The following is a 22,833-nucleotide window of genomic DNA, read 5'->3' on the forward strand; positions in this document are numbered from 1 at the left end:
TTTAAACTCTGCCACTGCCAGAGTTTAAACTGTGTCATCCCAAGGAAGCCACTTAGTCCTTCCAGACCCTGGTTTCGCAGTTATAGAGATGATAGTAAGAGTACCCTTGGCATAGAGTTATCGTGAAAATTACGTGAGGTAATTTATAAAAACCATCTGGAATGCATTAAGCGCTTTCGATGTATGCTATTTTTCTCTTTCAGACAAACACAAGATTAGGAGCATGCTATCTAAAACCGTATCACAAAACAGGCAGATGCGATTGGGAGTCCTGTCCTCTTCCGCGTGGCTCTTCCAATGCTCCTGGGAGGACCTAGGCAGGGAGTGAAGAGATGATATATTTCATAAAGCCCAAGATTCGCTAAGCCAAGTTCAAACCGCACTTGCTGTGCACAAGCGAAAGTTACATGTTCCATCGTCCCTGTGGCTCTGTCTGCTTTGTTACAGATCATGTGGAAGGAACAAGCAATGACCTGGAGCAGAACCAGCAATTTCAGAGTCACACATTTCTGTGATCTTTTAAAAAAAAACAAAATTAAGGCAATGTACAGCTTTATGCATGTTTAAACATAGGGTTTTGTAGTTATAGAAAAATGAGGATCACACAAATGATGTATCTTAAAAATCTCCCAATCTCAAATAGCACATAATAGAGCATAATTCATGGTCGGCACCCCTGCCACACACACACGCAGAGCAGCAGTCTAAGGGGTCCAGGCCCTGACTCGAGTGATGTCAGTGAGATGAAAGGCACGAGAGAAAGTGGACCGAGCTGGAAAGGAACAGTGGCTGTCGTTGTGTCCGCGTGTGTCCTTGTCTCTCTCTCCCTCCGTCGCTCTTTCTCTCAGCGTGTGTGTTTCTCACTCTGTCTTTCCTTCTCGTTCTCTCTCACCATCTCTCACGCACACGAGCACAGACACGGCCACCCACATTCACGACTCCAGTCAGGAATCAGAAATGTAAAGTCTTGACAGCAGTAGTCACAAAAGATGTAGTATCACATTTGAAACAAAAGGAAAAGAATAAGGTTCAGACAGCTTTGTATCCGACCTGTCTCAAACTAAATAGATATAATTATCAAAAATTAATCTATCACAAGTCTGACTTCTGAAAAAATACAGAAGATAGGAATTCGGCTGCTTGTTTGAAAAATATTTGCAATCATAGTGATCCCTTACAACTAAACAAATCAAAGCATCGATTGGATGATATTGTTTGGATAAACAACCAAAAGATACAAAAGAACAATATTATATATAATATGAAATTCTAAATAAAAATCTGAGTTTAATGATCCATCACAATATGTACATGGGATAGTGGTTGTCAGGTCTCACTAGGAAGACATGGAAATAATTCTTAGAATTTTAATGCCTCTTTACAAGAATAGGCTTTCACTGGGCCCAGGCAAAATAAATCCTGAACTTAAGTTCCTACGTCTTTTCTTTCCCTGTATCCAGATTCCCAGTGACTTGAGCTCCTTCTGGGTAGTCACATGCCCAGCTGAGATCTCATCCCACACAACTGTGTTCTCAGTATAGCTGATACCTAGTGTGGTTAAAGGAAAACAGTATGCTTCGATACATACAAAAGTAGAAATGATTTCATGGACTACCGAAATATTCACATGTAGAGTATTTTTAGATCCGTCAATGAGTGTCTAATTGCCAAAAAGGTAATCTCTTTCAAAGGAATGAATCTTCCGGGTACGGTAGGATTACTAGATTTTTAAAAAGCAAACTGGAATACAAAGATATTATATTCAAATAAAAATACCCTCTATTAGTTTGAAAAGTATTGACCTCATTCTAGTCTCCATAAGATGAAAAACAATCACTGTACTTTTTGAAGAGTTATTATTCGGTTGACTATTTCTTAATGAACAATTTTCATTCCTTTTGAATAGCAAGTTGAGTTTTATTAAGATCTGCTCGTTTTTTGCCTTCTCCCACTTTGCCCACAGTTTTGGGAGGTGATCTCAATAAAATGGGTGCTAGCAGACGAAAGCATTTTGTAGAGTCCAGATGGGCCTTTTAAGGGAAGACACAGATACTGTCACCAACCACCTGTCAATCAGGACAAAGCTCCTCCTCCAGTGAGGCCCGGGCTCCTCCAGATGGGAGAAGTGACACTTCCTTCTAAGGGAAGAACTCCCTCGCCCCTCCAGCACTGGGACCCAAGGGAGTGACGCCACACACTGCTTCTGAATTAGAAAGACCAGGGTGTTTAGGGGGCGCTGATTGCTCAGCCATAAACAGTCCAAGATAATAGATAACTCCAGTTGATCTTTTCAGGATTTTAATGCGAGTACTCACAGGGTAACTAAAAAGAGCCAAATATCTTAAGTGGGAAAGAACAATGATCTCACATGAATAAAATAGATCTCCATTGCCATAGAGCCCAGTCCCTGATAGAATCGATGATATTCTTTTTTCTATGACTTGAGCTCAAACTGAGGGCAGCACGTGTCTCCTAACCCAAACTCTGATGAGCCAGGGTCTTTTCTTACTCCCTTAGGTCCCCGTATGTGCAAGTGCGGCGCCGGGCTCCATACACGGCTTCTGACACTGACACCCAGGTCGCAGCCACGCTCCTTCTCTTTGCTCAGTCTCCCTCCAATAAACGCCTCATCTATAAATTAACATGCTTTTAAAAAGTTATAAATGGTGTTATTTAAAACTAATGAATGCTCATTATGAACAGTTTTGAAAATAAGCGAAAACACACACAGACACAAAAGAAATAAAAAATCATTATTTAACTCCCAAGTCAGAACCAGCGTTGGTGGCATTTTGATCTGCAAGTTGAACCATATAAAGTTGCTTATAATTGGCTGTTTTGACCTGCTTAATCAGCATATTTATTTGGTTAAATCTAAATTTTCTGTGCCTTTTTAAAGATTGTTTTGTGTATATATTTGTGCTTATAAGATTTTGGACATGTTGTCCAGACAAATTTTATATCTAGGTTTTGTTGTTGTTGTTGTTGTTGTTGTTGTTTACTTAAGACGGGGGACGTTTTTCCGTGTAACTTTTTTTTTTTTTTCTGTAATATTTAATTAAGAGTTTCTTTTAAGGTGCTCCTTTTTCTGTATATTTGCTCCTAGGTCCAGCGTCCTGGGCTCCAGGTAGGCTGTTACTCAGCAGTATGTGTTAACCATTTACTGACCAAAGGGACAGCTTCAGGCAGCAGGAAAAAACTGCTGACTAAGGACACTTGAGAGTTTTCTGAAAGGTATTTGACAAGAAAATCTCCAGGGAAACTGGTTAACTATGTTGTTTACACCACTGACATTATTATATTTCCTGAGAACAGCTGTACAATAGGAATTGCCAAAATGATAATTCATCACATTAAAATTGACCTTTCCAAATATTTGAGGTTAAAACTTTAGCTAAATATAGTTTCAGGAGCTCATTAAATGTTTAAGTGTGTGTAAGGTTGTCATGGTTGCATTTCGAATGCGGTATTTGAAAATATGTATTTCTAAATATTATTATTGAATATTTTTTCTATCCCAAATCGATTAGTTTTTGTTGTTGTGCGGCACAGCATACAGTTCCCTTTTAAGAAAGATGAATTTATTTTTAATGATGTTAGAGAGCTATGAGTTTGGAGGAAACACTCAGACTCAAGAGTAAATGCATTTTCAAGTGAGGCTGGATTCTGAAGTGCAGCTCTTTTTCCCGTCCTGAAGCAGAAAGAATGCTGTACTGTGTGTGCAATGCGGCGTGTACCCCGAGTCCCCTCAGAAAACCGCACCTGGCCCAACGCGATCGGGAAAGCAGGCATCTGGGCGTGTCTGCCTTTAGGAAAGCACAATGCACATCTGTTTTCATTTCTGAAAGATACGGTTGTAGAGATAATGGTAACATAGCATTTCACTTAGTACTTTTCAAATTAATTTGAGCAGCAAATTTCATTTTTGAGTATTGTGGAGCTTTAGGGGCATCAGGTGCGGCCTAGAAAATGTCAACAACTCTGGAGGGTCTTCTGATTGCTTGATTTTGCTCTAAACACATCATTCTGGTCACTTACCAGAATCCAGACAGTGGCTCTCCACACCACCACCAGCAAATGTTAATTTTTGTAAAAGTGAAGTATTGTGTCAACATTTTTGAATCTATAATATAATATTAAAATGTCTATATTTTTGTGAACATAATTATATGCAACAGTGTGAGTAATGGGAAGACCTAACACTAATTTTCATTGCTGTCCACACAAAATGGCTGACAGCAGACGAGATAGCCACAGTAGTGGTCCGCTGGAGGTTCCTTTTGTGTCTGGATTGAAATGCTGGGGGATTGACAACCCCTTTTATGTCTCATATCAACTTAGAATAGTGTCCCTAAGTTTACTGCTTGTCTCGTATCTTATAGGAGCATTTGTAAGTCTCTTCCGTCTCTGCCTACACTTATTAAGTTTCTTTATTTTTCTTTTACTTTTTTTTTTTTTGCTGTTGTTTGTTTGTTTGTTTAGTCAGCTATATTCCTAGGAATTCTGGCTTAGCTGCACTACTCACTGAGATGCGCCTGCTAGCTCAGAGTATCCAGGCATGACATCATTTCCCCTGGCCCGAGTTGTCTGTTCACCTGGGCAGCAGTGTGGACTTGCGGGCACATCTGGGGCACACAGTCCTCACCTATAACCCTGTGGAAGAGGCAGACACATGAGTAGATAAGTAGGATAACTTTTAGAACATGGTAGCCGCAGAGGAAGCCAGCAGCCCCGAGGGGAATGTGAGCGAGGACGGATGGACGCTTCAAGACGCCCGCGGGCGTCAGGCGTGGGGGATCCATCTGTCCTGGAGAGGAGCTCAGGCTTCATATTGTAGGGGATTTGTTCTCAAGTTTCTTCCTCATGAAAATGTAATATGTGTGCACTGAAAAAAATTAGAGAAACAAGAGTGTTAGAAAAAAATCGCAAACATTCCCGTTATTCAAAAGAAAGCCATATTGTAATTCAGATAAAGTATTTCCTTTACCTTTTCTACAAGGAGTAGTTATTTTACATTCGTCTGAGGAAAGCTGATGACTTTAACGTCAGGCTGTGGATGAGAAAACTAAGGCACCGAGCCAAGTGACGGCAAAGTCCACTCTCAGCTACTGCTGAAGACCCGGCCTGGAAATGTCCTGTGAGTATTGGAATGAACAGGAAAAAAGGAAGAAAAGAAAGAAAAACAGGTCAATCCTAGGCAGATGCAAAATCTACCTTCATTTTTATTATGATTTTAAGAACAAGTCTGCCTCAGGTAATTTAATCTAAACCCACTTCATGACTGACATCTCTACCACTCCAGAGCTAAGTTCATGCACCTGACTGACCCACTACAGGGCGACGTGCCAGACTGTAAACCACTCGTGGTCCTTTAAGGCGGTCGGGTGTCCGATTCCTGATGCACGCACCAAAAATAATATCCTTTTCAGGAATCTACACTTCAGGTCTCTTTTTTTCCCCTCTAAAATTAGATCCTTGAATCTCTGTAAACACTATTATTAGATCAGTCTCTGTGACACTCATTTGAGCAAAATTAAGAAATACTCCTTCCTGGCTTTCGCACTGATATGACTTAACGTAAGGGAGAGGGAGTGAGAGAGATTGAGCTTTAAGGACAGTAATAATAAGCCACCTGAGTGGGGACTGCTGAAAGGTTACCTGAAGAAAAGAGTGGTTGACATTTCCAGGCATCTAAGCCAAGCCACCACCGGCAACAGAAGAGCAGCATTTTAAAGATGTGATGTTGTTTATAAAATTAAGGAACTGGAGACTGGACCTTTTCCTTTATTATGGATTTTTTTTTTTTTTTTGAACTTTTAAAGAACACGGGAAACCATTTGGTGAGTTAGGCAGTTTTTAAGTTATAGTTTTATGGGGAATATAATAGCGGTGACTTTTAATAAGAATGTTTTTCCACATAGAGAAATTTACTGACTAGAACGTTTACTCGTTTTCAACCAATACAACACGAGCCTCTAAAAATCCTTCCTCTGAATAAGTTACTATTGTTTTTCCACGCTCGGCTACTGCTGAAGACCCGGCCTGGGAATGTCCTGTGAGCATTGGAATGAACAGCACATTAATATATATATTATTCCAAGTATCATCTGCTTCTTATACCACAATGCTGGAACACTGGCCAAAAGTTGTGTCAGTCTGACTTGGTATAAGACCATCTTTGAGGCCTGACAAATAGTAGAGGCACCGCTGAGAACACTGTTTTTCTTGCCACTAGTCATATAGATTTGCAGTCTGTCAATAGCTAGATAAACAGAGGTTATGTACAATTATGATGAGGAAAGTGGGAAACACAATTGCGACAAAGCTTTTGACAAGTAGCTGGCATTATCGACTAAAGTATAAAATGTAAAGACCTTATCACCAATAGCTGGAGGAATATGTAACTATAAAATGAATGTACCTCTGCATATACACAATGATTATCACTGCTAAATTATTTATAATAGAAAAAGAGAAATACTCCTACTCCCAGAAACAGCATCAGGATTGAATAAATGACAGCAGCTCCACACCGAGGTGGGTTTACCAGCTCTCAGAGCATGAGTTAGGTCTATACGGGTTGCTGAAAATCCGTGCTGTCCTGCTCAGTGAGAGGAGCTTAGGCATTATAGTGTGGATGGTGGAGTAATAGTAAAGGCGATGGGTATATGTGAATGACGAGACAGATCAGGGAATGATACACATCGAACTGTTAACATTCAAGATACGGGATTGAATTTGTGGTGAGAACGGGGAAGACAAAAATCATTCATTTTTTCCCCTTAAGTAACAGGTATCGTTTGGTTTATTAAATGAGCTCTATTACTTTATAATCAAAAAAAGAAAAGCATTTTATTATTTGTAATGTATGAATGTTCCTAAATTGTGAGCTTGCCCGGAATCTGCTCTGACAGAGATCAAGCCCCAAGAGCCGGTGTGAACAGAGGCCTCCTGCCCGCCTTCTGGCTTCCTGCTCCTTTCCCGTGGGCGCCTTGAATTACAGATGAGTTAGTCTCCTCGGTACCCGCCCCGCCCCGCCCCGCCCCGCCAAACGCGACTGATCACAAGCTCTAAATTCAATGGGGATAAAATGGTAGAAAATAACAGTTTTCTGTATAAAAGGAAAAGTGAACACGCATGGCTTCTCTTCCTTCCCACCTCATTTCTGCGCGTAACGCAGATTTATTCCTTTCGACCACCCTACCTCACAAGCTTTAGAAAGGTCGCGATGCATCACGTGCAATAAGTGACCATTTCACTCTTTAATTCAGTTATAGGCCCCCATGATGCCTGTTGCTATGAATTCCCTTTAAATGAACTATACTCTGAAGGGAAGTAAGGTTTCTAGATTTGTCTGTTTTTATCCTTATACTGAAAGATGTTGGAAAACAGAGATATATCACACATATTTTACTTAAAGTTCAAATTTCATTTTAAATCCATCACTTAAAACCAAAGAACAAAATTCAGAAATGGTAGGACTTGGGCTAAGTGATTCTTTAATTCCTTTCAGCTTCCACATTCTATGATTTTATGATTTTAAAGAAAAATAAAAGCCAAAACTACAGGTAGAGCTGGAGATCACTTCCAGGAGATTGTGTTCACTGTGGAACTGAGCATCAAATTGAGAGTGTACTGATCTGTTCAGGCCGCTATCCCAAAACACCAGAATGGGCAGCTCGAACAGCAGAAATTTCTCCTCTCACAGCTCTAGGGGCTGGTGGTCCATGATCAAGATGCCAGTAGCGTTGGTCTCTGGGGAGCTTCGCGGACGGCGCCTTCCCATTATGCCATCGCGTGGCCTTTTATCTGTGCACAAGCAAGAAAGAGGGCTCGGGAGGGAGAACACGCGTGAGAGAGAGCCGGGGTGTCTCTGCCTCTTCTAAGGACGCCAGTCTTGTCAAACTAGAGCCTCACAACCCTATGTCCTTGTTTAATCCTAATTACTCCGTTAAAGGCTGCATCTCCATGTAGTCGCATTGGGAGCTGGAGCTTCAGCATATGAATTGGAAGGGGACACAGTTCAGTCCATAACAGGAAGGAAATAAACATAGAATACTATAGGATACTAAAGTTGTGGATATTTTATGCTGTTTCTCCTTTCTAAGTTTTCAGTGCATCTTTTAGTAAAAGCAATGCATTGTGGTGACATTTAACTGCTTACTCCGGCCAGTAGGCATAATCTATGGAGTCCAATTTTATAAGGTCATGCATTTTTTATGAAATTGTTAAAATGTCTTCATATTTAACACATTATGTAAAATATATACGTATCTTTTTAAAAAGTAATACTTAATACTGTCTCTAATTTTTTTTATTTTGCTTTAAAATAGCTTACTGCTGAAAGAAGTAGTTAAACCTCAGATAGATGCAAGAAATCAGTTTTTTTATTTAACAGGCACTTTAGAAATATTAGTTAGTAGTTAAACATATTTTATTTTTCCGATTTATAAAAAATAAAATATAGAAAAATGCTAAAACTACATCTAATTACACGATGAGCCAACAAACAACATTCCTGGTGAAGTTCCTTTCAGTCACTTTTCTGTAAATATGGAGCGCAATGGGAAATCACAATGTTCAAGTAATACTTTTCACACTGTTTTGTACGTCTGGTTGAATTTAGCCCCCGGCGTTTATCTCAGCGTCTGAGGTTAGTTCTGCTGAAGCTGATTGGCAGGCAGTCCGTTCCCACGGATGGAGGCAAGCTTTTCTCCCATACTGCTCTGCGCCAAAATCGAATGCGGAGCAGTACTTTTCTTTCCACTTAATCGTCTTTTGGGACGGCCTTGACTTCTAGAACTTTTGGTGTGATGAGACTTTGTAAGACTCTCAGCACCCACTTTCGCAGGCCTCAGGCTCGGGGAGCTGTTAGAAGGAAAACTATCACCTGCAAAGCTCAGCCATGCCATCTCCGTCAGGAAAGATTTGCCCCCTCCGGTTGGTGGTTTCTAGGGTTGTGTAACCTCTAAGAGGAGGTCTGGAAGGGCCTTGGGGAGTCAGTGTTTATAGTTCATCGTCCTTGTTTGAAGCCTCCCTCTAGCACCCCTGCTCCAAAGGCTCTGCTTCACGGTCTCCACCCCCAGAATGCTAAACCCACCTCGCTCCTGCCACTGGCTGCAATCTTGTCGGCTCCTATGAAGCAGAGTCTAATGACAAGTACGGAGCTACCTGGAAGACTTCTGATGCTGTGTCCCCATCAAGCAGCCTGGGACATCGCAGACACTGCAGTCAGGAGTGGTGGCAACATTCCTTGACAACAAACCCCCCAAGTGAGTGATTTTCTGTAGCTGCAGACCACCATTCCCATTACTGCCTCTTACCTCCCGTGCTGTGCTCTCCGGAAGACCCAGGCACGCCTGTCGGTCTTAGAGTGCTCAGCGGCCACGAACACCTGCGCTGCTCTGACCAAGTCCCCTGAATGTGCAGGCAGCTCACACCATGCCTCGAAAATGCCATAGCTATTGCTGGACCAACTGAACCTTCATGCATTCAAACCAGGAGTTGCGTTAATATCGTTACCTGCATGACGAGAACGGGCAGCGCGGGGCGGTGGTGCACGGGGAAGGGGAAGCAGCCACCCCCGCGGAGCCCGGTGCTCCCGCAGACACAGCGGGTACCTGTCTCCTCGTGTGTAAAACGCTGGTAACAGCGGAAAGGCTTGTGATGAATGAGTGACCAGGCGTATGTGGAGGGCTTGGAATAGCTTCTGGAATATGGTGAGGATTCTGTAAATTTTGTTGTTGCTGTTGTTACTATTGTGTGGGACTCGAAATAAAACAGGTCCAGACTTATATATCAACTTTACCAATTACTTACTGCGCAGCTTTGAGACAGTTATTACATCCCTGAGCCCCATCTGCAAATTGGGAATCATAATGAAGGAGTGAATGATTTAATTCATAGTAACTATTCTGCACTTTCGTTAGGTCAGCCTCCCCCTCTCTAGATGGAATGGCTAAAAATGAGAAGATGGGCTCTGCAGGGGGCAGATAAAGTACAACAGGATATCTGAGTGAGCGCAGATACTTAGTGCTGTTTTTGAATAAGAACTTAATGCAAACCAGGCTTAGCATAACATCTGCACTTTGAAACTACATTTTCTATTTACATCCTATTCCCATGAAACAGGCCATCAGGCTCAGCTTTGTCAGAGTACTTGTTATTTGGGGCTTCCGATAAGGCAGGGTCAAAACCTGAAGATATATGGGAGGGAGCAAGACGGTGCAGAGCGCGGAGGCCAAGTCCACCTGACTGCGACCACAGCGACATCATTAACAGGGCTGCAGAGCAAACAGTACGCGGGGTGGCGGGAGGCCTGGTGAAACCCTGCAACCAGATCAGCTCGAATACCAGGTCACCTCCAAACGTTAGGCGAGGCGGAGACGCAGAAAAGCGGGGCTCCCACAGCCGCATGTGGCGATGAGAATGGGAGGCTGTCTCGGCTGCAGGGCCTCCTACCCCCCACCCCCAGGAGGGAGGGAGGGGTCCCGCCGCACACCGGGCTCCCCGGCCCAGGATCCAGCGCCGGGGACAGGAGTCCCCCGCCACCTCCGCCCGTGAGAACCGGCAACGTTCCGGTGGGTGAGATGAGGGGCTGCGAGGGTCGTTGACCTTCCTCTTAAAGGGCCGCGGACTCGCCGCCCAGACGCGCTCGCTTTGAGCTCCAGCGCTGCAGCTGGCGGGGAGGCGCTGACCGGCCGGGAGAGGGCTGGAGGGGCCGGGCAGAGGCCATTGTTCTTTGTTGAGCCCTCCCTCTGCCCAGCCTGCAGACACAGGTGCCGTCAACTGGATCACACAGGTCGCTATGCCCAGGGGATTCCCTGAGGCCCCGCCTCTCCCAGGTGGTGCCCCCCGCCAAGCCAATTCAGCGACTTGTTCCATATAAATGGGCTGTCCTGGCTCCTTCTGAGAACTTTCATATAATCTCTGAAAGGCTCATAATTCCCAAAGAAACAGCATCTGGCCTCTGTGTTCCCTGTACCACTTGCTGAGCAGCACCAAGCCCTGAACTAATGGCAGCCAGCCTCGGTTTCGGACTTGACCCCTCGAGACACCTATAAGCCACGGGTGGCAGCCACATGTGGATTGCTTGGTGACCTTTACCAGGTGGCCCTGGAGATGCATAGGCTATGGCTGAACTTGGCCTGCAGCTGGACCCCTCCCAAATCTGTGCCAAGGGGTCCAGAGCACACCTACTACATAAAGCCACTCTAGCAAGACCGGGAGACCTAGGAGACCTACCTAATACGTAAAAACACACAAGGAGGCAGCCAAAATGGGGAGACCAAAAAAAAAAAAAAAAGAAAGAAAGAAAATATGTCCCACATGAAAAAACAAACAAAACCCCAGAAAAAAAATTCACCAAAATGGAGACAAGCAACCTACCAGATGCAGAGTTCAAAGCACTGGTTATAAGGACGCTAAAGGACTTAGCGGAAAAGTAGATGAACTCAGTGAGAACTTTAACAAAGAGATAAAACAAACAAACAAAAAACATAAAAATAGAGATGGCAAACATAATAGGGAGCCAGAAATGAAGACTACAAACTCTAAGATGAAGAGTACCTTAGAGAGAATCAACGGAGTGGATGAAACAGAGGATCGAATCAGCGGCATAGAGGATGGAGTAGGAGAGGGCACCCAATCAGAACAGCAACGAGAAGAAAGAATCCAAAAAATGAAGATACTTTAAGAAGCCTCTGGGACAATGCCAAGTGTAACGACATTTGCATCATAGGGGCACCAGAAGGAGAAGAGAGAGAGCAAAGAATTGAAAACCTATTTGAAGAAATAATGATGGAAAACTTCCCTAACCTGATGAGAGAAATAGACATACAACCCCTGGAAATTCATAGAGTCAAAACAAGATGAATCCAAACAGGCCCATATCAAGACACATCATAATTAAAGTGCCAAAGGTTAAATTCAAAGAGAGAATCTTAAAAGCAGCAAGAGAAAAGCAATTAGTTACATACAAGGGGATGCCCATAAGACTGTCGGCTGATTTTTCAAAAAAAAATTTGCAGGACACAAGGGCTTTGCACAAAAATATTCAAAATGATGAAAACCCAGGACCTACAGCCAAGATGACTTTAGAATCAAAGGACAGATAAAGAGCTTCCCAGACAAGAAAAAGCTAAAGGAGTTCATTACCACCAAGCCAGTTTTACAGGAAATGTTGGAGGGACTTCTTTAATACGAAGAAAAAATATATATCAAAAGTCTAAATAAAGAATGGCAATTGCTACATATATATCAACAAATACTTCAAATGAAAAAAAAAAAATGCTCCAATCAGAAGATAGGATGGCTGAATGGCTAAGAAAACAAGACCCTTACATACGCTGCCTACAAGAGACTCACTTCAGATTAAAAGACACACACAGACTAAAAGTAACAGGATGGGAAAAGATATTTCATGATGGACCTAGAAATTAGTGTGCTGAGTGGAGTAAGTCAGATAGAAGAAGACAAATGCCGTATGATTGCATGTATGTGTGACAAACAAAGTCATAGATATGGAAAACATTTTGGTGGTTACCAGACGGGATGGAGGTTGCGGGGGGGTCAGTGAAAAGGGGGAAGGGATTAAGACATACGAATTGGTAGTTGCAAAATCGTCAGGGAGATAGAGTATAGCATAAGGCATTTAGCCAAAAATATTGTCATAACTATGTACAGTGTCAGAGGGGCACTAGATTTATTGGGGTGATCACTTTGTGAGTTATATAAATGTTCAATCACTGTGTCGTACACCTGAAATGAATATAGTATTGTGTCAACTATAACTGAAAAATTTTTTAAAATTGTTAGGAATAAAATACTAAAGATATATTGTGAAGTTAAAAAGGGCAATATTTTAGGTCTTCTCTGAGAGGCTAGGAGCTAGTTTCAGCTGAATATACGAAGTTAAATTAGTTACTGAAGCTTATTTATTTCAAGACTGTGAGCAGGTATAATGCTGTCCAAGTCACATCACTACAGATTCATCATCCACTTAGATTGCAAAATATCCACTGAAACGTTTGAGTCTTCCTAGTGATAAGGGAAGCATGCATGTTCAAAATAATTAGAAAGTAGGCAAATATGATTTTTAGGAAAAGTTTTAAGGAAATTGGGCCATTCAGATTATTATACTGAAAGTCCAAAATGGCTCCTTCATTGATGTTGTTCTCAGAGTCACCTCCATAAACACCGATGATCTGACAGAAGAAGCTACTCCTTTGAAAGTATTAACGGAAGAGCCTGCGTTTCTCAGTACACATTCGAAATCACAGCACATTTTGGCCTGTTGAAAGAAGCCTCCCCTCTGGCCTTCCGTAGTGATGTTGTCTCTGGCTTTGTTTTCCTCTTTGTTGGGCTAACTGCATAAGTTTGATAGTCATCTCTGGAATCATCCATTATATTTTGATTATGCAACTTTTTCAGCAATGTTCACTGGACTTTGGAGGAGCGTGTCATCTAAACTCAGAGATTTGAAGCCGGTCCCTAAATAAATCCCACGTGCAATTGTTTTTCAATAGAGAGAATCTGAGGCTAGGATGAAAGCCAGCGGCCTTGCTTGTTTTCAAAACGAATGCTTTCCTGAGTCGAACAATAGAGAAACGTAGTCAGAAACACTTCAGGGTGTTTGATCTCAGTTTTTGTTCTACAGTTCATTGAGTGAACACAATATTTTATTAGCAGACACTTTAATGATTGAATAGTGTTTATTTCTGTTTTATCATTATTGGCGCACCTTAATTTCACGTTATTGAGAGATGCATTTGCTTATTTAAACTCATGGGAATCTCAGTATGCATTCATGTTGGGGCTCCCAGCTATAAATTAGGCAAATGCATTCTGGGTAATTATTAATTTTTATGGTAATCTTCATAGAACACATACTTATTGAGCAACTACTGTGGAAGACACTTAGTAGGTTACTCTGAGAGGACTGACACCTGCCTCAGTGGATTCACTGGGCACTTGTCCTGTGGTTTATTAGATTTCTGTAAGGAACGTACAGTGAGAGGTGAATTCTAGGCTCACTGACTTGCCACATATTGCAGAAAAAGTCTGTCAGATAGAGACGAGGGGCAGAAAAGGCTCTGTCCTTCTCCGGGGCACTGTCTGATGACTGGCCCGTCACTGCCTCTAGTAGGAATGGGGTGTTAACCTGCTTGAGTTTTCTTCTGAAGTTGCAGTTGTACAGATGGTATTTCCCGAGGAGATTTCTCATATCTGAAAGAGGCCTGGCAGTTAGTGAGTGGGAAGACTCAGACCGCCTGGATTCAGGTGACGTCTCAGCCTCAGTTTCCCACGTGGAAATGAATGGATCCCCTGGCATGATCAGCTCCAGCCACTTTCTTCCCGAGGACACAGCGTTCAGACTGGGGCTCTTGGGAGAGGAGCTGGCTAACGGTGCTCGCGAGGGCCAGATTTTCCCCTTCTGCTGAAGACAGAAGAGAGCCCCTTGATTGACTGTCCCACACTGCACGCGGCGGCCGACGGAGAGCCCCTGGACAGAGGAGAAAGGGAGCCTGACTGAGCAGCACAGTGGCTGCCGCTCCTGAGGAGAGCACTTCCCAGACCGACGGAGGACCAAGGGCTTCCCTTTCTTTGTTCCCAATTCTTTGCAGATAGATACTTAAAAAAAAAAGAAAGAAAAAAGGAAAAGAAATCTATTTGATGACACATTTCTCCTCAGCCCTGCACTCACCCGGTCACAGGCCGTACTTTGGAGGCTGCACTCAGCCTCATCCTCCCCGAGGGAGCCCCCCACATGCAGCCTGGACACCCCCCGCACTTCACTGCCCCGTCCTCTCGTCACCTGACTGCGCCCTCACCCCTCTGCAGAAACTGCAAGGTCCTCCTTTTAAAAATCCACTAATGTCTTATCAGCTTTAATCCTCAAGTTCCTTCTTTCTTCCCGACCCTCTGTCCCCAAGGCCATCCTTCACAAGAACGCGCATCCCTCATTCTCTGCTCACGGGATCAGTGCCTTCTTTTCTTTCTCTAGGTCAACCTTCTGAAAGGCATGCTTTCCTAAGACGTGCTTTTTTGGCTCAAATGCCAGGCTCTGTACACTTTAAAAATGTGAACATCCGTGTCCCAAATGGAGTTAGGGGAATTGTTTTCAGATTTGATTCTATTCCTGTGTAAGAATTGGACTAATCATTAGACAATCGTATGTGGTGTCTGGGAGAAGGCAGCGACAGCGACATGTAAGGCGTCATTCCCGTGACTTCTCTGAAAGTGGGCGGTGCTGACTTACACGCTAAGCACGGACAGCGCCGTTTCTGACGCGTGAAGTTAAGGGGTGGGCAGCCTCCCTTGTGTCCCCTCCTTCTCGGTTTCATGTGCCTTCGCTGTGGCTGGGGCTTCGGCAGGTATGAGGACTGTAGCTACAGGTAGAGCCCTTTGCAGGAAGTTGATAGATGTGTTTCTTTTGCCAATGACAGGTAGCTCAACTCTCTGACCACCTGTATCCTCACTGGCCACATGACCCAGGAGATTACTTTCAATAGAAAATTCTTTAATTTTCCTACATTTCCTTGGATTATCCGGTGTAACCTTTTCCCATGTCTCAGCTATGTGTTAACCCCATTTTCTCCTTCTTTTCTAGCACCGTGTTCTGATCAGAGGCCAAATAAATGACACTCAGAACTTCCGCTGACATACTATAAGGTAAGATTTATTTTTGATTTGAGTTCTTTGCTTTCAAAGGGGAGTTTACGGCTTGATCGGAGAGAACAGGTTAATGAGGAACAGAAATTTCTGAGTTGGTGTTTTTCAAAACAATTTGTAATTGTTACTGTATGCATCTTAATGTAAATATATACTTATATTATATATACTTATATAATATATACTTATATTTACATCTTAATGTAAATATATACTTATATTCCAAATACTTATTTGTATCTTACCTGGAGCAGTATGAGTCATTTGCCATCTATTGTTTCCTTTATCGACGGACCATATGTATGACAGTGGTCCCATAGATTGTCATGGAGCCAAATGTCCTGGAAGAAATGGAAGGATTGTGATTAGGAGGAGTTGCTTTTCTCTGGCAGGAGCAGTATCTGTGGGGCTTGGCGGTAGGTTCCCTCCCACTCGGAGCACCTCAGTTCTGAGTGCACAGATGACATCCCAGTCCAGCATCCGCTGAGCTGTTTCAGCACAGAGGAGCCTGTCCCCCCAGCACTACAGGCTCAGAGGATACCACAGCCCTCCTAGAGCTAGCCTGATGGTCTTCAGAGTACATGGCTGTAAATTTATTCAGAGGACACTGATCCACAGGAGCTACCTTAACACGTGCTCAGTGCCACTGCAGTGAAGGCCTTTCTGTGGTGCTGCGGGGCCAGCTTGTGCCTGTACTTTGGAAGTATCTTCAGGCTGTGGTGGCGTAATGCACACATAACTTTTGTTTCTTCCATCACTTCAATGCCAGAGAGGGCCTTTGTGCCAGATTGGGTCAGTGGAACCAAAAACACATTTCCAAAGTCAAGTGCTGAGTCCTCGGCTCTCCACCCTCCGTGTTAAACAATCACCCTCTTTTTTATGAAAACCACAAAGCTCCTTAATCTGACCACTGCTCCAACATGCAATAACCAAAACCACGCTGCCATGACAATCCCACATCCCTTTACCCTTCCGTCTTGATTTCCTATTCCTCCCGATCCTCAGGCCACCTTTCAGCCCCTCCTGACAGCCACTCTGAAGGTGATCTATGCCTCATCTAGCCAGTTTCTCCTGCATATTCCTAACTGGTCCAGGCCACGTCCCTGTTCGTCAGCAGCGCTGACAGCTCCTGGGTGTCTTTCTGCCCCCGTGGTAAGGAAGCAAGGCCGAGCTTGTGGGGCAGTGTGTGGAGGGTCCCCAGCGGCACAGTCTTCCCATCACCCCGCTCACTCACTGACTCACGCAGACCAGCGTCCAGTCCTGTGAGTCCCATTCGTGGTGAGCGCCCTATACCATTTTTTCTCTTTTATACCATATTTTTACTGTAACTTTTCTGTGTTTAAATATGTTTCAATAGACAAATAGCATGTGTTACAGGTGCCCACAGTATTCAGTACAGCAACATGCTGTACAGGCTTGTAGCTTAGAAGCAATAAGGCTATAGTCTAGAGCCTCGGTGTGTGGTAGGCTGTGCCGTGTGGGTCTGTGTCAGTGCCTCTGTGATGTCTGCACAACAACGAGATCGCCTAACGAGATTTCTCAGAATGTATCACTGTCCTTAAGTGGCGCATGACCGTAGTGCAAGATGTTTGAATTTTTAGCATATGTGGGACCTCGTAGCTTATCTAATTCATAGAAGCTTAAATATTATTCCTTGATTTACATCGCCTTTTTCAGAATGCTGTACAAAATCTGATTGTGAATATAAAGCAAGGTACATTGTGAAAAAGCTCGATCCTTTTTAAATGTGACAGTTAGTTATCCCTTCTCTATTCAGCAGACAGCACTAATAGACTACTTAATATCTGTTCTCCCCGTCTTTCTTCCTACAATGCCCCGATGTTCTGAAGGACAGCAGCGTGCCTGTTTTTAAAGCCTTGGCCTCCCACACTCCTTCACTGAGGCCACGTGGTCCAGTTCCGGCTAAGGGCTCTGGGAGGCGGCCCTGGGGAGGGGCCCCCTGCCCGAATTAAAAGAGCGAGGCTTCGAGAGGATACTATTTTGGGAACATTATCCTTCGTTATTACCCCATCTTCCTACTTGGAAAGCTGTTTCAAAATTTGTAGCTGTGAGATTTTAATTTACGGGAGTGACTAAGCGGCGACACAGAGAGGGCAATGCCGCTGAAAGAAGAATTTATTAGTCACATTTCCTGAGAGAAGGGGGCACTCCGTGTCCCCCGGGCCCCAGGGGGAAGCACCGGGTTTGGGCAGAGGCGGAAGACGGGAGTGAAGAACGCGTCCAGGTCAGAGTCGGCGCTGCGCGTTCGCACAGGAGGCCAGGGCCAGGCGGGAAGCTCCCCGGGCGGCCGGCGAGAGCCAGGCCCGAGGGCCCTGGGCTGCGGGACGGGCTCTGCTCCCTGGTACCTGGCTCTGGGTGAGTCAGGGCTCGGGCATATCGGTTCGGGGTGTGACAGTTAGATAAGACGGTGGCTGGGACTGCAGATTTAGGTTGACATACGAGATACGCTCTCAGCCAGGCCCTTCGCCAGCACGGGAGGGGCGGCCTGTCCCTGGCCAGCAAGATCTTGCTGTGTCAGAGCATCATAAAAGAAGAAAATAAAAAAAACGTAATTAATAAGAAGCGCAGCCCCGTCTCGTAATCACAAGGGCAGAAGCCACAACCAGACAGGTGGAGCAGAAAGGTCAGAGGAGCTTGGCCCCTCGAGTTCCCGCGAGCCGGCCGTCGCCTTCTGGGGAATCAGCGCACCCCAACTCGGTGGGTCTTTGAGGCTCAGCGAGAACTCAGACATAGCGGAGTGGCCGGCGTTCAGGTCTGGGCGTTTGTCGCATCGGAGATGCTCCGCGCCGCAGCTTCCCTTACGGTGCTGCCGCCAGGTGGGTGCTGCGCCCATGGCGCAGCCGCGAAACCAGCGCTTGGCGATGTTGAGCACGTGATCCTGCGATCGCAGCCGGCGAGCTGAGGTTTGAGCCCATCCCCGTCCTCTCCCCGCTCGGCGCTGTCCCGACAGGCGGCCTGGAGCCTGCACGGTTGCTGAGGGCATTTGCCAGCACGTCAGGGGCATCGTCGGTTTACTAAACCTTTCAATGCTCTTCAGGAACACGGAGTTTTCATTATTATCCATTGATAACCCTGAATGGACTGAGACTGCTCCATGTTATAAACGAGGGAACAGAAAAATCTTGATTTGGGGGAATCGGGATGAATTGGAATTGCCTACGAAAGCGGGTGAAGGAAATATTAACTTCAAGATTCTTTTGTGTTTTTGTTCTTTAAAAGTTTAGAGTCCTTCTCAGGGCCTTTACTTTGTCCCTCTCACTGTCCTTCTCTCTGTCCTCACTCTCTGCCTCCGAGAGGAGACCACACTGTCTGTGGAGTGTCCCCCCTTTTCTAATAAACTTTCTTTTTAACTCTAAAAAAGTTTAGAAATAATGATCTAAGAATGGCCACCAGAACTCAACTTTTTACCCTACGGCCTCAGTATTAAACAGCGTCCTCCTAACAACCTCCATTACTTCACTCGTACTTATTAGGTTCAGAAAAAAATGCAGATAAAAGATAAACTATACAACGAACTTTCTTTTCAGAGAAAATCATGCAAGATATTGAACGAGTGCGAAGCCGAGTCAGGCAGGAGGTGCTGGGTTATGGAAAAATCTGTGGCTTAGAAAATATGAGGCAGGAAATGCAGGTGACAGCCAGCTCTTTTGAGGCTTAAAAGAGCTATTTCACCTCTCTGGACTCATGTTCTTTATTTGTACATTGAGGGTGTAGATTTCTGACATTCTCTTAGGATAAACTCACAGCTTACCCTGTGGGCCTCCTTTGCTCATGCAGGGAAATGCTCTATTAAAGCTGACTTTCCCTCTTTGGCCATTGAATCTGCAAGTTACCTGTTATTTTCATTTTCCTTTCTTCTGTCAAGTACACCCTGAATCTCTTCACTGCTTTCTGTGTCTTCTGTCCTGATCCTCCTCCGGGTGCATCATTGTCTCACCTGGACAACTGCATGAGGTTCCTGGTGGTCTCCCGGCTTCCATTCCCGCCATACCAAGTCCATCGGTGTGCAGAAGCCAGCGTCCGGGGACACAGATCACCTCTTGTCACTCTCCTGTGTGACACGTACTTACACCCCTCGCCTCCGCACTCCATGGTTAGGGTGAAGCCCAAACGCACCAGCACAGCTCGCGCCCTACAGTGCGCTTCCGCTTGTAGCCGCTGGCCCTTGCCTCCGCACTCGGGGCCCCCCGTCTTTGTGTCTGTTCCCCGGATGTGTGTTTCCTTGCATTCTTTCCCCTGGGGCCCGGCACTGCAGCGTTCTGTCCCTGGCCCTTCCTTCAGAGCTCAGAGGCCTTCAGTAACCACTCTCTCGAAACGGGTGTTGTCTCCGGCACTCACATTAACCTTTGAAAACTAGCACTTTCATTTTTTAAGGCATATTAAAAATACCTCCATGTGGAAACAATACGTATGTAGCTTAAGGGGTTTAGGAAAGACATGAAGAATTCGGCCACTTTTGTTTTTAGTTTGTTGTTTATCGTCACCGTGTGATCTAAGCTTCATATGGGCAAGGCCTTGTTTGCCTCCTCACCGCCAAACCCATGGGACCTGTAGGGACACCTTTCCCCTGCAGGAGGGTGGCACATATTCACCGAGTGAAGGAATCCAGAGGAAGAAAATGCCAAATGTCCCTAAAGAAATTATCCATGCTTCTAGATGTCTCTGCCACGTCTGTTGCTTAGACCAAAAGGGAAAGAAATACAGGAAAAGGTAAAAACAGAAATTCTGGGAAGAGAGACACAGCAGTGCCCATGAGAATAGCCATAAGTCCTTGGGAGGGACTGGCCTCTCCAGCGGTTTCACGTGGCGTTTCTGAGCTGATGACAGGCAACAGCACCAATTCTTGGGTCTTACATCGATTTATTAGATGAGCCTGCCACATAATGATCAGAAATGTGTGTTGAATGAAGGCTCAAAAGAAAGAAATGATAAAAGTACTAAACTGCTAGTTTAGTTTTGCCTTTTAATAAAAATGGGCATGATAAGGTTCAACTAAACTGCTAGGAGGAAAATTTTGCCTTTTAATAAAAATGGGCATGATAAGGTTCTCTGGTACCAATATTGAGTGCCTGTTACTCACAGGTGTTCCAGGTACAGTGAGGGTGAAAAATGTCCCATGAAAAGAAGCCAGTCCCTGCTCTAGGCAGCTCCCTCGGCACGTTTCAGAGATTATTCCATCTTCAAGTAAATTGTCACAGCGACTACATAGAATGGCAGCCCCTGCGAATGGATTAAAATGCTGATGGGGAAAATGGAAACTAGAAAAATGTCTCATTTGTCAGTTAAATGATGTAGCCTCGAGGTTAGATTACAGCAATTCGGGGCTTTTTGTTTCCTGCCAATTGAGATTTGACAGCTGTTTATAAAATATTTACATTCTTATTTCAGTCACATTGACAGCACTTTTGGGTCTTTGGGAGATGATAATTATATGTTAGGAAAATGTTAAAGAAAGAAAAAGTTTAATGCTGATCTGTTGAAAAGAAAAAAAAAAACCTGTTTTTAAAATTGCGCTAAGGAAAGAAATCTACTTTATTAAAGGACGTATGTCTGATCAAAGTCAGAAGCAGTAGCACTTGTGGCCCACGGCTTCGCCACCTGCGTGGGGAGGGGAGCCCCCTCTCCCCTGGCCGGGGCGCTTCAGCTCTTTCTTCTTCATCGGCCAGATGCGCCTTCATCCACTTCAGTGTGAACATATAATACTTGATTGGTTCATGGGTAAATTAGATAGAATTTGGGGGCATCTATGTAGAATTTTGTGAAAAAAATCAATACATATGCTTAATATCAGAAGAAGAGAAAATAAGAAGAGGAAGAATACTAAGTATAGAATTTATATAAACTTTCCAAATAAAATATTTTTGAATATCTTAATGAGAAATATAAATTCATATGTAACTTTTTCTTAGATCAGGTGTCACATTGGAAATAGTGACCAGTGGTGTCTCCATACGTGTCTGGCAGTCACCGTGTGTGATGCTTTATAAGAAGTAGAAGATAAAAAATTTAAAACCTATTTTATAGTCATTCATAAATTTCCTCCAATTGAAATAATATTTGAAGAACCTAACAGCCATTACTTTCTTTCACTGACAAATGTAATTATTTAAATCTCCTAGGATAAGGCAAATGATTTTGGAATCTAACCTAGCTTCTTAGTATCAAGTACCTTAAAAATTCGTGGAAAGCACATCTTTTTGTATAGCTGTCACCTTGCACGTAGCTCAGACCCCACTGAAAGGGGGGCGACAAACAGCAGGAGTGGGCCTGGCCCCTGTCTGTGGCACCAGGAGCAAAAGTACGATCGGAGGCCCTGTCCACTCCTGGCTCTTTGCTGCTCCCCCATGGGCCTCACTCTTGGAGGGTGCACGTGGACACAGCCAGAAGGTTAACATACTTCCTTCATACTGTGTCATAGCTGTCCTTTGGTCACCTACGGGGTCCCGGGTACACCAGAGATGTGTCTGGTGAAGAGATCACCCTGACGCTCTAGAAGTGAGCAAGCAGCCTTGGGCCTTTGGGCAGTGGATGCTGGGGACCTGAGTATGTGACGCTTGGTCTAGAAGGAAACCAGCTCATCGTGGCATTTCCTCGTGGAGTATCACGGCCAGAGGAAAGTCAGAGGGGCCCCTCTGATGTAGTGCTCCTCCAACATGAACGCGTATGCCATTGTCAGAAGCCAGCCGACGAAGTAATTGAGGGTACCTGAAAGGGGGAGCATGGACTGAGGAAAAGAAAGAAGACAGACAGAATTGCAGGAGGGATCACAGAATCAAGCTGTGTCTGTGTCCCCGAGTTTATTTAGAACACACTATTTATAACATTACAATAAGAAAGACAGTAGTCAAGAATCAAGGTTAGCCAGATTACTATATCTAGTAGAACAATGAGATTCTCACAACTCAGAACTCTCTGCTAAACTGTTGCAAGGAATGTGCAGTGACTGCTATGTGAACAGTTACCTCCCAGTTTTTCCCAGCGCTTTACAATCTCAACTTCTTACATTGTTGCCAAGTACACAAATATCCTTGTTCCTTGTTATACGATTTCACATGTCCATAAATGACTCCCCACACTTTGCTTAGTACATAGAAACAGACATGGAAAAGCAGCCAAAATGGGAAGACAAAGAAGCAGCAT

General features: G+C 44.3%; 1 protein-coding gene across 2 annotated transcripts in view; it reads left to right on the top strand.

Moving 5' to 3' along the window:
• The window catches only part of CHRM3 (cholinergic receptor muscarinic 3), a 468,838-nt gene that overhangs the window by 192,249 nt on the left and 253,756 nt on the right, over positions 1 to 22,833 (top strand). For both annotated transcript variants that reach the window (XM_006920736.3, XM_015596229.2), the window contains exon 3: positions 15,611 to 15,672. The gene's annotated coding sequence lies outside the window, so the exon portion shown is untranslated. The remainder of the gene's footprint in view (positions 1 to 15,610; positions 15,673 to 22,833) is intronic.

This window comes from Pteropus alecto, unplaced genomic scaffold (genome assembly GCF_000325575.1).
Source record: "Pteropus alecto unplaced genomic scaffold, ASM32557v1 scaffold189, whole genome shotgun sequence".
Taxonomy (NCBI): Eukaryota; Metazoa; Chordata; class Mammalia; order Chiroptera; family Pteropodidae; genus Pteropus; species Pteropus alecto.